Source organism: Triturus cristatus, chromosome 4_2 (assembly GCF_964204655.1).
Source record: "Triturus cristatus chromosome 4_2, aTriCri1.1, whole genome shotgun sequence".
NCBI classification, from domain to species: Eukaryota; Metazoa; Chordata; class Amphibia; order Caudata; family Salamandridae; genus Triturus; species Triturus cristatus.
The window spans coordinates 942,035,659-942,051,311 of NC_140586.1; the positions used below are offsets into that span (position 1 = coordinate 942,035,659).

The window sequence follows — 15,653 nt, forward strand, 5'->3', positions numbered from 1 at the left end:
TTCCTTTGTTCAACTCCTACATCAGCATCAGTTGGTGGTGAATACTACCAATTGTTGGGTATGTGGGTTAATGCCACACACCATGGATAGGGGTATTCCGTATTTGGTCCTTCCATACAGCTCCCAGGGTTCAGCTCGAGCATTCCAAACTATGTTCCGCAGTGCACTAGATTCCTATCCCAGTCGAGAGCCACGGTCTGTCAACTTTGGTCCTGGGTTGTACCACAAGCCTTTGGCGATAGCCATAGCAGATCTGGATAGAGATGTTTTTGATGCATCGCTCATTCCAGATGAAGAAGTGCAGGCCTATAAGGACCTGAGTGAGACTGAGTATAGTACGTCAGTGGGTGATAGACAGCTTAAGAGCTCGTCCCCAATATGGATTGTACCGCACCTTGTAAATTTCTGCTTGAAGGGTTTGGGTCGAAATCCGAGAGCACAACTTGGGAACAGTGCTTGCACTGATACGTATGTCCTACCGATGCTCTCTTCCCCTGTTTTTCTGACTGCTAAGGGCACCTATTTTGTATGTTATGAACGCGCGTATACATGGTTACCCCGCGACTTTTCGGGTACCTGCTATATTGCGAATCTTTTACCTCCAACTTTCACAGTTGCTTCAGACTACCACAAAACCAGAGTTATGAGAGGCGTTATTAGCAAAGAGGATACTGCTGGTCAGGAAGCAGGAGATTTCTTTAAGGGTTTCTTGCCGTTTTGGGGACCTATGGTTAATAGTAGGAACCTAAGACAGTTGACCCGTGTGGTTGAGTCGACTGCTAATATCACTGCAAATGCCCTTGGTAATCTAACAGCTGAACTACAGGCGGATAGACTCATGACGTTGCAGAACCGTATGGTTCTAGACGTTGTTCTTGCAGATAGAGGGGGCGTGTGTAAAATTATCCATTCGAGTTGTTGCATTTTTATTCCTGACAATGCTCCAACTGTATACCAAGCCATCTCGAAGTTGCACAAGATTTCCGAGTCCATACACGTGGACGAAGGTAATTGGACGCTCCTAGGATGGTTTTGGGGCCTGATGTCAACCTGGGGTTGGGAGATTCTAATGATCGTAGGGGCTGCTGTAGCGTTTCTGTTCACGTGTTGTCTTTGTGTACAGTGTGGTCCTGCCTTATGTGGCCTATGTGCTGCGACGTGTATAAGGCGGCCATCTGTTACCAAGGAGACGTTGATGGATAGAATGATGTTCCAGCAGCAGCTGAACGATCTGATGAATATTGATATAGATTCCGATCTTGACTAGTGCTTGCCTACATGAGGGCAAAAGGAGCGTCTGAGGTTCCGTGTGAGACGGGACGGCACTTTTTGAGTGGTGACGAATATGGATGAGTTTGGTATCTATGAACCGCAAATGACGAGTATAGTGGGTGTACGAAGTTTCGCAATGCAGCCACGTATGGTTCGTCTCATTTTTGGGTTTGTTCATCCGAACCCTCGGGTTCCATTTTAGATACAGCATCCATTTTGTTTCTTGCCCTCAGGTAGCCAGCGAACGGGCTTCTTGTCCGCTTCGTGACCCTGGGACTCTCAAGCTAGTACGAAGGACACGTGTTTCTTTGAGGTGACTTTTACGATGAGGGGAATGACACGAGTGAGGCAGATGGCCCCGCTCAAGGCCCATCTTGCCGCGCCGGTCTATTGTTTCAGCCATGCATACATTAGACACGAGGTCTTTGACCCCTCTATCGAGTTTCCTTTATTGCCCCCAACACTCTTTTCTAACCTGTTGTGCATCCTTGTCCTTTCCCTGCATCTGTTTTTCGTCCTTCCTCTTAATGCGTTTATGGTTAGGATGGAATGTGTTTATTGCGGAGGGAATATGTTTTTACAGTTGGGAACCGGCAAGACTGTTGTAATTATGTTCCGGCCTCCTGAAACATGAACGCGACCCTTTTGAAGTTTATTGTGGGAACTGAGTTGTAACCTTTGTTCACCATACTGTGCTATGGCAAAAACTTGTATAAAAGGAGCGATCCACTTCTACGAATTTGAAGCAGTCTCCGAGAACCTACACATTGTGTACTTCTTGTGACCTCTGTATCCCTGCAGTAAATAAACGCTGATCTCTGACGTCGCTGGAAGTGTCCCGTGTCTCTGTGTTTGGTACGCCAGAACAGGTAACCCACGAAGGTTTCAGGTGTTGTTCCCTGGCACCGCTGGGTCTTAAGAATAACCCAGTCCTTCACTGGAATCAGCCTGCTTTTTTGTTCCTATACTTCGGTCTGCAAAGGTAAATGTGTCTTCCACTAAAGTTTCCTTAGCTCGTTTTTGGTAACGTGGCTGGAATAGTACGGCCACACTAGAAGGTAAAGCAAAAAAGCGGAAGCCACAAATTTCAATACAGTGTAGTAAAAAGGGACAAAGAAATTCAACATTCATACCAAGTTTAGATAAAAAAGAAAATGTAATAATTACTCAGGAGCAAAATCTAAAGCAGATCTGTGCTTTTAAGGTTTAGTAATTATCAAAAACAACTGTCCTAAAGGAAATAAAGGACACTGTTTGTCATGAACTCTAAACAAAAGAAAAAGGTAAATGAATAAAAAAAAAAGCCGATCCACTGAATCAATGTTGAAGACACATACAAAACAGTAGCTGATCTTGTTTGTCATTTTCAAGGGGACAAAAGTAAGTCTGGTCTATGGTGATGATTACCACTAGGAACTTGAAGCAATGTTTTGTGCTGAACAAGTCTCAGAAGGTGACGAGATGCACAGAAGTGTCTTGAAGTCCAAAATTCCCGTAGAGTAGAGTTGTGTCATCAAGTTGAACCTGAATCTACAACCATCAAAATGCGTGAATCTTCAGGCAGTTAAAAAAATCCTGAAAAGTCCTCAGAGCTTCAAAGTTATGGTTCAAGGTTGATGATCCGAGCCAAAGTAGAGAACATGTTGTGAAAACAAGCAGCGTGCTGGAGATCACGCTGATGATTCAAACATGAAACTTGTAACCGTCAAGGTGTATCACAGCAGGTTCAAAGGTCACTCAACGATTCTTACCCATATCACAGTTATCCAAGTGGAAAGGTAGAATACCAATAAAGGCAGGTCAAGGTGCAGGAATCTCAGGTTTGGGGCTCTCAACGTACAACGAGGGTAAAAACTGTTCATCGCATAAAAATGTACATGAAGAATAAGAGCACCTCAGAACCAGTTAACAGCAAAGTACAGACCAATATGGTGATAAATACAACAAAATCAGGTAAAAGGAAGACGAGAAGGGAGAATATAAAAGCAAATCATGATTACATGGCTAACAACATGGATAAATTACCTTATCCTACTACATTAATGATAAATTGCTGCTTCAGGAGGCAGAGTGATGTAGGAAATCCAGGAAAATGACTTCAAGATATTCGTTGCCGCTCAATGGCTAAACAAACACATCGGACGAGTGCTCTGGTGTTTGTGCAGGATCATCCCATTCACTCTAATAACAGCCCAAGTGCCCCCGTCCACTTTTGCGTTACCACAAAAATTAAACACTCAGGTCAACTCGAGGGCTAGTCAGAAAGGTATCTTACACCTGTAAGTAATGTATACGTTCAAGGATGCTCTTAGAGTAACTTTGCTGCTTTTAGCTATTCACAATTAGGAGTGTAAAGTTAATCGAAAGTGTGGAATTCACCCTCTGAAACAGAGGTGGAGTAAAACTTACATATGGAACTTACTATAGCCAAAGTGGAGCAATAGAAAGTTCAGCACCATACATAGCCAACAACTTGTAATGTCTTTTAAAACTGCATATAAATTCAAAAGAATGTTACATAATTACGCATATTTTAAAAATAATTATTTCATGATAAAATATGTTAACCTTTTAATTTAAAAACAAAATTGTAACTATAAAATAAATAATTTTGAATAGTATTTTGTAGATCTTTATTAGTACTATAAATGTACAACTCAGATTATCTGTGAGACTCTCTTGGATGTATCCTATATGATTCTAAAGCTGATGAAACTGTCCTCAGCAGATGGGAAGCAGGTTCCATTTGTAGGAAATAGGACATGAAAAGAGGCAACTCAAGTGGATCTTTGTAATACGAGGCTGTGTCCATTTCCAAAGACTTTATTCGGATAACAGCGGATCCATAAAAGTAGATATATACAAATGAAAACACATTAATAGCTAGGTCAAAGATCATAGGGTGGCAAAATACAATAAACGTAGATAAAATACATGTAACAAATAGCAAGATACGATTAACATCATGGCTCACACTTTGTTTTCAGAGCACCCGTAGCAAATGGTGCCAGTACGCAAGATCAGTTCAGCATTGTCCAATTTAAGTATGCAATCAAGCGCATCCGATAAATTAATCGGAGACAATTTTTTAAAATATGGGATAAACAACCATTGTGCATATTTCATGTAGTATTTACAAAAAAATAAAAAGTGTAAGAGAATGTGTCCCCTGTGCCCATCGCATGGACATGGCAAACAGTCTAAATCTGCATTATAGCCGTACGGAAAACAAAGCAGGTATCTTACAGACCCTGCTCATAGGCGGAATAGGAGGCCTCTTTCCCATTGAGACATTGGTAATGTTGCTTGGAAGACAATGCTCAGGGTACTCAATAGTCATGAAATTTGCAACAGTTTTTTTCTTCGATTCCTTATATAGTATTTCTGTGCTATAAAGTGCATACAGTGCTGTTTTTAAAACTTTTTTATCCATTGTTACGGCTGTGTTCGGGTTAAAAACAGTCTATCCAGATTAACGCTTTGCAGACTCTTCAATACACCAGCAATCCATGGGATATCCATCCCTCCCTTGCTGAGGAGACAATCGTCTATTATATCCCTTGTGAGGGATGCTTCAGGGTTCTTCATAATCGCTGGCCAGAATAATGCAGGGCGGGCCCTTATAACATCTTCGTTGTCTCCTAATTTAAATTTGCCGTGGCATATGTACAGGGGGGTGGAGATTGGAGTGCCCAAAAGTTTCCTGCCAAATCTATTTTCCTCAGATTGGATGCTAACACATTTGGTAATGTTCCATACCTCAGCCCCGTAGGTAGCTACTGGTACACATTGGGTCTTAAAAATCTTTAAAATGGCAGGAATTGTCCCTGTTCTTTTGGGCCGGGGAAGACGGAGTACTGAGTTAAAGGCCTTCGAGAACTTTTTTTTGCCGTATGTTATATGGTCTCAACAAGAACCATTTGCAGCGAAGACCATCCCCAAATAAGCGAAGATTACAGTGCGATTTCGTTTTTGGTCACCCACAGCGATAACGTTTAAAGGACATTTCCTTGGCCCACAAGACATTATTAAGGATTTCTTAAAATTTTTACATAAATCTAATCCAGTCATAAAATCTGTGAATCCTCAGACTAAAGTGTGTAGTGCTTTTGGTGTGCGCCCAATTAAAACCGCATCATCTGCGTATAAAAGCACCGGGTGCGTTTTGCCTTTTATTCTGGGGTCATCGTTAGTTAATGAAGTCAGTGACTTATGTAAGTTATTTATATAAATAATAAAAAGAAGGGGCGCCAGAAAACACCCTTGTCTGACCACTCTATCTACACTGATGTGTCCCCTTGGAACAGAAGTCGGTAAGACTATCTAGGGTGGGGCCAAGAATCGGTTGCATATGGTTGGCCTTGTATCTAGTGGCACAGACTAGAGAATGATGTGGTGGGATGTTATGTTATGTTATGTTATATTAGATTTATATAGCGCACGTACACCGGATTGGTTTCTTGGCGCTGCTTGGGTAGGTGATGGGTGGTGAGATGAATCAAGTGGTTATTCGAACGCCTGTTTAAAGAGCCATGTTTTTTGCAGTTTGGGGAAGGTCGTGAGATCTGTGCAAGATGTTGCCATCATCTATAGTTATTTTTCAATGATCAGTCGTAAAGTGCACAGACATGAGCAGACGTTGGTCCCATAGAGAACTACGACAAAGGGACTCCTGCTGCAGCTCCCTGGTGAGGCTCGTTAAGGCTGCTAACAGTCTGAGGTTACTTGCAATCCAAATCGTAGGGGCGTGGCCCCAAAGTTCAGGATCGAATGGACTTTGTGGGTCAGAGCCATTGCTTATTAACACACCGGAAGCCAAACAGACTGAATGGGATGAGGTCACAAATGAGGTTAATTCATTCATTTCTATCCCTGGCTGTGTGCTTTTCACAGCAGACAGTTTGATGGGCAATCAATGGATTGATGTTGTTGTGGCTGCTTCATGCGAAGGCTTTGCGATGCTGAAACCAACTTCTCAGGGTTCACAGTGTGCACCTTATATTCTCCCATACTGTATCTCTCATGTAGAGAGGTTGCATTTACAACTGAATTTTTTGTCACATTGAGAGCATTGATCATTTTCTTTCTTGTTGTGGGATCTCTCATGTTCAATCAAACTGAATCTCCAGCAGACTCTTCCCTGGCATATAGAACAATGACAAGGTTTTGTTGAGCAAAATCTTGTTTTTGGCTGACGCTTATGCAGCATTCAGTGCGCTGATAAGGTTTTTGACCAGTGTGTATTCTCTCATGTTGAATGAGATTATCTTTCCAACTTGGGGGCCGATTACGATATCGGTCGGAAAGGATCCGAACGGCATTCGGTACGTCAGGATCCAATTCGGAAGCCTTGTTTCCGACCGACTCGGAAACATTTCCGACCGAGCGATTACGATGGTCGGAAACCGTTCGGACTGTCCGACTCAGTTCTGAGTCGCATCGAATGGCATATGGAGACACAGAGTCAGTCAGAGCCAACTCGTACATCTCTACAGGCCACGTTTCCGACTGAGCAATTACGATGTCAGATTCGGACAGCCTTTCTGAATCGGTCTTTCCGACACAGATCAGCTTTCGGAATCCAACTTTGGGGGCCCGTAGCATGACACCCTACACCCAGAGGCCTCTAAATGGGCCCCGTTGGGGTACCCATGGGTCCCCTCTTTCCATCCATGCACTGTGTGGCAGGAACCATGGGGTGCCCACCACAGGGTGCAAGGTTTTCCGCAACCAATCCTTTTTTCGGAACACAGGCTCCCATTGAAGTCAATGGGAGTCTGACCGAATGGTGTTCGGAACTATCGAAATTGATCGGTCGGACTCCCCGAGCCTGAGTCGGTCGAAAACAATTCCAAAACCGATTTGGTCAGAATGTTTTCAGACCGACATCGTAATTGGCCCCTAAATTTTTTCTGCCATTCAGTGCTCTGATAAGGTTTTTGACCAAGGCGCAAAAGGGGGTTTGGGCTCCAATCAATAAGGCTGAGCAAGAAAATTGAATTCAATGCACCTGTAGAAATGTGAGAATTGTGTATCAGTATTGGCTCTCTGATAAGGTTTTTGGCCAGTGTGTATTCTTTCATGTTGAATGTGATCGTCTTTCCAACTGAAGCTTTTCTGGCATTCAGTGCACGGATATTGTTTTTGCCCAGTGTGGATTCTCTTGTGATGAGTGAGACTGCCCCAAAAGCAAAAACCATTTTTGGCATTCAGAGCACTAATTAGGTTTTTGCCTAGAGTGGATTCTCTCGTGTTGAGTGAGAGCAGATTTCTGACTAAAGCCTTTCTAGCATTCAGAGCACAAATGAGGTTTTTGCCCAGAGTGGATTCTCTCATGTTGAATAAGACTGAATTTATAACCAAAGCTTTGCTGGCACTCTGAGCACTGATATGGCTTGTACCCAGTGTGTGTTCCCTTATGGCGAGTAAGATTACCTTTCCGACTAAAACTTTTCTGGCATTCAGTGCACTGATAAGGGTTGTACCCAGTGTGTGTTCTTTCATGGTGAACAAGATTACCTTTCAGACTTAAGTTTTTCTGCCATTCAGAGCACTGAAAAGGTTTAAGCCCAGTGTGTGTTCTCTCGTGTTGAGTGAGACGCTCTTTCTGACTAAAGCTTTTCTGGCATTCAGTGCACTGATAAGGTTTTAGACCAGTGTGTGTTCTCTCATGTTGAGTGAGACTGCCTTTCCGACTGAACCTTTTTTGGCATTCATTGCATTGGTAAGGTTTTTACCCAGTGTGGGTTCTCACATGTTTAATGAGAGAGGACTTGTTACTCAAGCCTTTCCAGCATTCAGGACAGTGATAAGGTTTGTGTTCACTGTCAGCTCTCTTATGTTTAGTGAGGTCGAATTGATAACTAAAGCTGTTCTCAAATTCATTGCTGTTATTCGAGTTGTGCGTATCTCCAAGTTGGGTCTGTTCCTGGATACATGCCATCTTAATCCTGAATCTGATTCCAGAGTCTGTACTTGTTTATGTTACTCTCAGCATTAACTTCTAAACTACACTGCAGATGCTCTTCTTAACATTTAAATAATGATAGTTTTTATCTGGAGATCATTTTCCTACCTTTGAAGGCACCTATCTAACTTGTCTTATAAACGTCACTAAGGAGCACCATGTATATATTAAGATGCCCCTCATGGTTTCCATTTCTCCAAGTTATCCTGGGGTGAGTTCTCTCATTTTTTTGACTCCAGTTTCTCACATTTGAATTAGGAGTTTTAGGAGAATTAGGAGTTTTAAAAGCACTGATAAGGTCTTTGGGGTTTAGTGTTTGCCTGTTAAGTGTATTTGTTCATCCAAGTAATGGCAAGTGATTAGGGCATAGAACCACAGTTACACCCAGGGTCTGGCCCGGGGAGGGAACTAGAGGCGTTAGGGCACTAGAGAACGGTGCGGTGAGTGGGGACCTTATCATCCCATCGCCGCTGTGAATCAGTGATTGTTAATAGGGGGTCAACATGTTTCTGCCTGTATTGTCCACTTGGGTACGTTGCATTCGTCAGGACCTTAAATATTGGGCTCCAATCTTACCACTGGGGGCGTAGGCCTATAGCCAGCTGCCACCTGTTTAGAGAAACCCTATTGGAAAAACCTATTTGCCCCATGGGAGGGGTAGGGGGGAAATCCTTGTGGCCACATTAGTTCAAGGCGTACTCCCCGCTAGAAAACCTAGTGCTGCATGCGTCCAGCCTCCTCCCCGGTGTTTTTCCCCCCTACCCCTCCCATGGGGCAAATAGGGTTTCTCTAAACAGGTGGCAGCTGGCTATAGGCCTACACCCCCAGTGGTAAGATTGGAGCCCAATATTTAATGTCCTGACGAATGCCACGTACCCAAGTGGACAATACAGGCAGAAACATGTTGACCCCCTATTAACAATCACTGATTCACAGCGGCGACGGGATGATAAGGTCCCCACTCACCGCACTTAAATATTTTAATCCCACATAGTAACCCCATAGAATAAAAATTGTTCAGGTATACTATGATGGTTTTTAAATTCACTCACTCCTTTTTTTTGTTTCGGGCCCCCACTTAGTTTAGAAGTGCATCCCTGTCTTCAGGTGTACGCCCGCCTTCTATCAAACGCGGTTTTTAGAGGGCGAGGACTGGCAGATGATGAAGCATGAAACCTGGTGGTGTGTGATGCCAGTCCGTCAATTTTTGTGATTTGCCCCCACTAAATTTGGCATCTCTTAGACACAACTAGGGACGGTCCTTTCTGTGGTTCAAAGTGATTAGGGCATGCCAGGGTGGTTTTATGGACTATCAATAGCATAACACTGGCCCCTTTTAAGCTTGCTGTGTCAGTACACGCTTTTTACACTCATCGGCTAAGGCAGGTACATGATCGAAATTTGGAGGTCCGGGACACTATGAAACCACTTGCTTCAACCCAAGAAACAGAGTTGGTGGGGGAAAATCTTTCTGTATTGAAAGTGATAATCCAGTGTCCTTGCTGTAATAACATCTGAGAAAGAGCATTTAGAAATCAATGGTTTCTCTCCTCTGAATCACAGGAGACAGAGACAAAGGTTGCTCTTGTAAACTGAGGCTATTAGTCTTCTTGACAGTTCTCTCACATCACGTATACGGATACTGATCTGTTGGGGAGGAGTTTGGGCCTCCAAGGCATTTCTCATAAACCATCAGGCAGAATTTTCAACTCTGGATATTCTCAAGTGCACGGCTTGGGTATGAATTGCGGCCAATGTTCTTTTGTCGACCAATCTTGAACTGTTTCCTTTAAGTGAAAATATTCTTACAATTAGTAGTTGCAGACTTTCAGTTTACTCTGGTGTTCAGCAGTTTCTTCCGCTCGAAGTTCCTCACCATTCCTGTCACACAGAATGTGTTTCTTTGCTAGTGCTCGAGAATGTTTTAACTTTCCTTAAAACAATCCTTTTCATTGCGGTTCATTAAATCAAAACCTTCTTTTTTCTGTTCATACTTCAGTCATCTGTAGAAATAAAGTTACAGATTGTAAATGAACACAAAGAAAAATATTTATGACCTTATACTTTACAGAAAGAAAGTATTTACAGAAAAAACAAGGGAAATCAGTTTGAATTTCATTTTTGACAGGGGTGAAACAGCTCTGAGACACTGTGTAGATCGAGATCTTGGGATCACTGGAACTCAAAAATGTGGCAGCAAAAGAAGTGAATATTTAAGAAAGAAACACAAGTTACACATATATTGTGACACAGATTCTCAGAAGCCGCAAACACCATAAATTTACACTTTCTGTGGCAACGGCTGGCATCATAGTAGGATATTTGTAATACTTTTAATGAATTATCAGATGTTCCCTGCCCACGTAAAGTGTTCATCTATTCCTTTTTCAATTGATTTAGGAATTGACATTTTATTGAACAATGGAACTGGCCTTGTTGTTATCACAGCTTTAAATGCCCTGTAGACTGAGGCTGTGTCCCGTTAGCTCACTGAAATTCACCTTTTCAAATTGTGGGTATGATATGGACTTACTTGGTGGCCTGGAACTCGTCACGTTCCTCCGACAGGACCCAGACACTACAACACCTGAAAAAGGGGGAAAAAATCACAACAGTAAAAGAACACAAAAATGGACAAGAAAAGGCAAACAAAACAAACAGATCAAAGAGAAAAAAAGACTATCTTCTACTCTCACCAGAGGTACCAGCACAACCCTTGAAGTGGCAGACAAGACAGAAAAGGGCAGGATGGGAGCACGAGATGAGGTGGAAGTGAGATGCAAAGAGAAAAGACGCAGAAAGAACAGATCGAGGGAGGATAGTATCAAGTGCTATAGAGGAGGCGATGAAAGCACGAAAAGACAAAGAACTGCTGAGCAACACAGGAGGCAAGCACTCACGGCCCAGTGCCTCCCAACCTGAAAAGGAACTGAACCTACACTAGGCCCCCAACATGTTCCAGGAGGAACGTGGCTCCATTAGATGGGTGCCAGGGTACACAGGTGGCAAGCAAATTAGCGGGAACACAAAAATCTTAGGAGGAGGTTTGATGGAGCACAGGGAGGCAGCAAGTCACTACAAAATGTTGAGCAGCGATGCACTTTGCCAGATAATCTTTACTATTCATAGCGGCCCTACAGTAAGAGGCAGAAAGACAAAACTATAGCACAATTTATGAAATTGGAGATAACTAGCCTGACGCTTGAGTATACTCACTTTTATACGGAAATATGAGAAAGTGGCTAGCATAAAAGCAAATCATTTTATTATTATCAGAAGTTTGATAGCAACAAGAATATTGTAGAGAGGGAGTCAAACATGAAAGTTGAAGAGACATAAATAAAAGCAGCAATCGAGAGAGAGAATAGAGAAAGAAGAAACAGGCGAAAAGGAAACTTAGGGTTATAGGAAACCTTACCTGACAGTTATTTATTTTGTTCCTCCAAGGGTGGCAGCTGCACCGTCGTCCCAGAATACTATGAAAGGAAGAGAAGAGATGCTTCAACCAAGAGCTTATTTGCATAAAACGTGAATCACACTCCATCCCATCTTCTAAGCAACTGTCGTAAACTTACAAAACAAAAGGAACGCTTGTTCTTTAAAAACTTTTGTAAAGCATGTATTGATTTGAAAAAACACTTTATTCTCTTACTATCTACGACCAAACCCACAAAACAACTCTTCCTCCAAATCCAAACCTTATACAACACACCAATAGCAATGATCTGTTGCTGAACAAATGTCTCTGTCACAGTTTCAGAAAACAGACTGTAACAACCCACCCAGTCTGCTTCTTCATGACTCCCATCTTCCCATTTACAGCCCATGAAAGTTGCAAATCAAAACAATCTGGTTCACAAACAGCATTTAAAGCCATTGTACATATTTCTGCCCACCCTTCATAATTCAGTCAACCAGACTCTTAGATTTATACAAACCATGCTCTCTGAGCAACTGCTATTCAAGTTCAAGCTGGTGCAGTGTGGGAATAATAAGAAATAGAAGCAACGAGGCATCAATGTGTTGGCGCTTTTTATTTATAAATTATCTAAAGGGATGATGTGGAGGGTCAGTGTCTTGTGAGCCCCACAGGGCAGCGACCCAAGGACTAGAATTTGGGATTGAACCTTCGCAAGACAAAGCGTAGAACATTGGAATGTTGAGACCTCCACTGAAGACAATGGAGCAGCAGCAGCCTCTAAAGCCTGATATAGGCCCGCTGCTCTCAACATTACAATGTCCTAATACACAGCCTCTGCCTCTCTCTTTCCCCTGCCTCTCCGAAATATATGGATTGGGCAGGAGAAGGCAGAAGATAGAGCCTGCAGCAGGGCACACAGGAGCCTCCCCCCTTCTTCCTCCTGTAGCTCGCAGTGTCAATGGCATCTCAGAAGGAAGAGGGGGGATTTCGACTCAGCTCCTGCATCTCCCTGGCTCAACTGAATGATGAAAAGCAGTTTAGCCGAGCACAATGAGAATCAGGGGCTGACTTCAGGCTCCTTTAACAGCTATTGCTGTGAATGTTCAACAATTAACCACTGAGGTCCCGCATGCAGCTGTTAACTGTTGAACATTCACAGCAACAGCTGTTAAACAAAGGCTTTGCTGCTGTTGGAGTGGGATGGGTGTTTCAACTCCCTCGATCTCCGGGACGCCTTTGTTTTTATTAATTAACACATTCTGCCCACAAGGAGCAAATTTTGTAATAGCCTTATAGCCCGCTATAGCAGTCTGTTAAGGCCATTAAAGGACCACTCCCTTGGGAAAGGACCCTGCTTTTGGCTTTGGAACTACAGTGAGCAATAAAGTTATATTTAAGAATCAAAATGATTACCGAAAACAAAAACACGTTTACTCTGTTAGAGAAAAAATCATCATAATATTTGCAAGAGGATCAAATAAAGTTAACCTCTAAAGTATATAAAAAGCCAGACTCTGAAAGAACTCTAAATGTAAAGTCACTAGAAAGACCAACACAACAACTGTCTGCCAAGAAATGGGAACAAATATTCTTCTATAATATCAATTAGCAAACTGACATAGAGTCTGCTTAGCTGAAAATCAAGGTTTAGTTCTTAAGTATAAAACCCAGTAAGAAGACTAATATGAAGCCTGCCTCTTGGATAAGGGTAAAACAAAACAACTCCAGCAAATATCCCAAAAATTGTACATTTTATAAGTTTTCAGACAGCGAGAACACGCTATTGGCATGATTCATGAAGATGTAATAATGACAAAAATCACTAAATTGTCATGAAAAGATACCACAAGAAAATGTAATGTTACAAAACACATCTATAAAATAAACAATTAATTGTAACTCTTTTGCATCTAGCATGTTCTACAATATTATAGACCAACATGGGACAACAATAGTATTAGTTTTTCTCAGGTCCTGCCCTATCAACAATTTTTCAATTGTTTTTTTAATTCCCATGATTGGAGAGTTACATGGGCACCCTATCGCTTCTTTCAGAATGCCCTGCTCAATCATTTTATGAAAGACAGGTAAAATTCCCTTCTCTACTTCACATGTACGGTTGTACCGAGGAGTGTATGGACACACTGCATTTGGTTTCACCGTTATTTGTACTGCTCTGCGCTTTTAATCAATCAAATTTCTTTTCCTGTAAAATTCCAAGCAATTTACTTCACTGTGAAATTTAAATCTAGAGGGAAATCCTTTTTGGAAAGATTGAGAACACATTAACTCTTGAGAGAGAGAGAAGTCAAAAGAGAAGTTAGAGAAAATCTTCCTTTAGCTTCCACAGCAACAACAGTCTGGAGATGTACAACACACTGTGTAAAATTAGTGTGCAAGCAAGCCTACATCAGAACTTCCAGTGGAAATGTCCTTCATAAACTTACAGCAGGAATACAATAAGATGAAAAACGTCATTAACGATACATGCTCTCAAAAGGAAAAACACCAATTGTGTCACAGTGTCCTGTGCTCTGCAAAAACTGTGGTGAGAAAAGACTTGCATGGAGAAATTGATTGGGAGGGGGGATGAGCATGAGCAAGTCGAATAGTATAAATACTGCATCCATTTTAATAAAATAGCGCCTGTATGAAAACTTGGCATAATTAAGATACATTAATAAACACTTCTAAATCTCTAAAGAAAATCGTTTTGGGTGAAACATTTTCGACTATATTCATCAGAAAAATCATTACTATTCACAAAAGATTTGTCTCACAAAATTTCACATTCAGAAGAACTTTAACAGTACCTAAGATTAATATTTTGCAGGAAATCTTACAATCATCTGCTTCAGTCAAGTAAACTTTCTCCCTTTTAGGGAGACACTTTCTGAATAGATACAACAGTCCTTTTCCAAATTGGTTACAATTCCTCAGAACTGATTCTGAAGTGTGTTTTGGATTCTGTAAATGCTGTGACATGAGCCATGGACATGGCTGTCACATTGCACAACATACCAGGATACCTTCTAGTGGCTTTTTGGGAGAGGTCCATGTTACTCTGATGGACAACGGGGTTGCTGCACTACTTCTCTTGGACCTTTCAGCTGCCTTTGACACGGTTGACCAAGACACTCTAATCCAAAGACTCTACGAAGGTGTCATAGAGGGGACTTGTTGGAAACAGCCCACTCCCACTCCGCAGGGTGGTGGTGGACCTTCCCGACACAACGGGGTAGCTTGGCTCGAGTGGTCAGGAACCAGGCGCAGTGCTAAGCATACAATATACCCATACAATAACCATGCGTGCATCCGTTCCAAAAACGACTCTACACCGTAAAAATTATGAAAATATGCTTTCTTTATCTTTCTTCTCTTAGTTGCTGATTGGGAAAATAAATAACAATCACAGTATATACATTTTAAATAGAGCAGGTCAAATAAATATTTGCTGTTTGCTGAAATAAATAGGGGTGATTATAAATAACAGGACATAAATACAAGTGCAATATATACAGACAATTAAATACTTTGAGGTAATAAATACTGTACCAATAAATACTGTACCAATAAATACCGTACACCAACAAGTCCCGTGGACCTATGAATTCAGTGCAGCAATAAATAGATAAGAACTTAATAAATACAGTATCCCCAATAAATAATTAGAAGTATACAGTACACTTTGTGAATCAGATGGCACTTCAACTCTTAAGGGCTGATTTGGCCCAGGTACAGCTTGTAGGGTGTGGAAGGCTTGAGGGGTACTACTCCCTGGCTGAGGCAAAGGCTGAGGCCTAAACTGAGGTAGATCAAAGGGGGGAATTCCAATGCCCTGGCTTTCCTCTCTACACAACCTCTCTAGGTTAGTCCCAGTTCACCCCAGGCACAGTCAGGTGGGTTTCAGCAACTCCCTAGCCCCTTAGAGTAGTCTCTCAGGTCTCCACAGGGCCTTAGGCGCCCTCTACTCCACTTACTGCCCTTTTCTGA

General features: G+C 42.1%; 1 protein-coding gene across 1 annotated transcript in view; it reads right to left on the reverse strand.

Moving 5' to 3' along the window:
- Positions 1-9,162: 9,162 nt before the first annotated feature.
- Positions 9,163-15,653, reverse strand: part of LOC146839008 (uncharacterized) — a 64,970-nt gene continuing 58,479 nt past the window's right edge. Inside the window, exons 4-6 of the transcript XR_014960761.1 lie at positions 11,658-11,715; positions 10,773-10,826; positions 9,163-10,242 (exon numbers count right to left, since the gene is read on the reverse strand). The gene's annotated coding sequence lies outside the window, so the exon portion shown is untranslated. The remainder of the gene's footprint in view (positions 10,243-10,772; positions 10,827-11,657; positions 11,716-15,653) is intronic.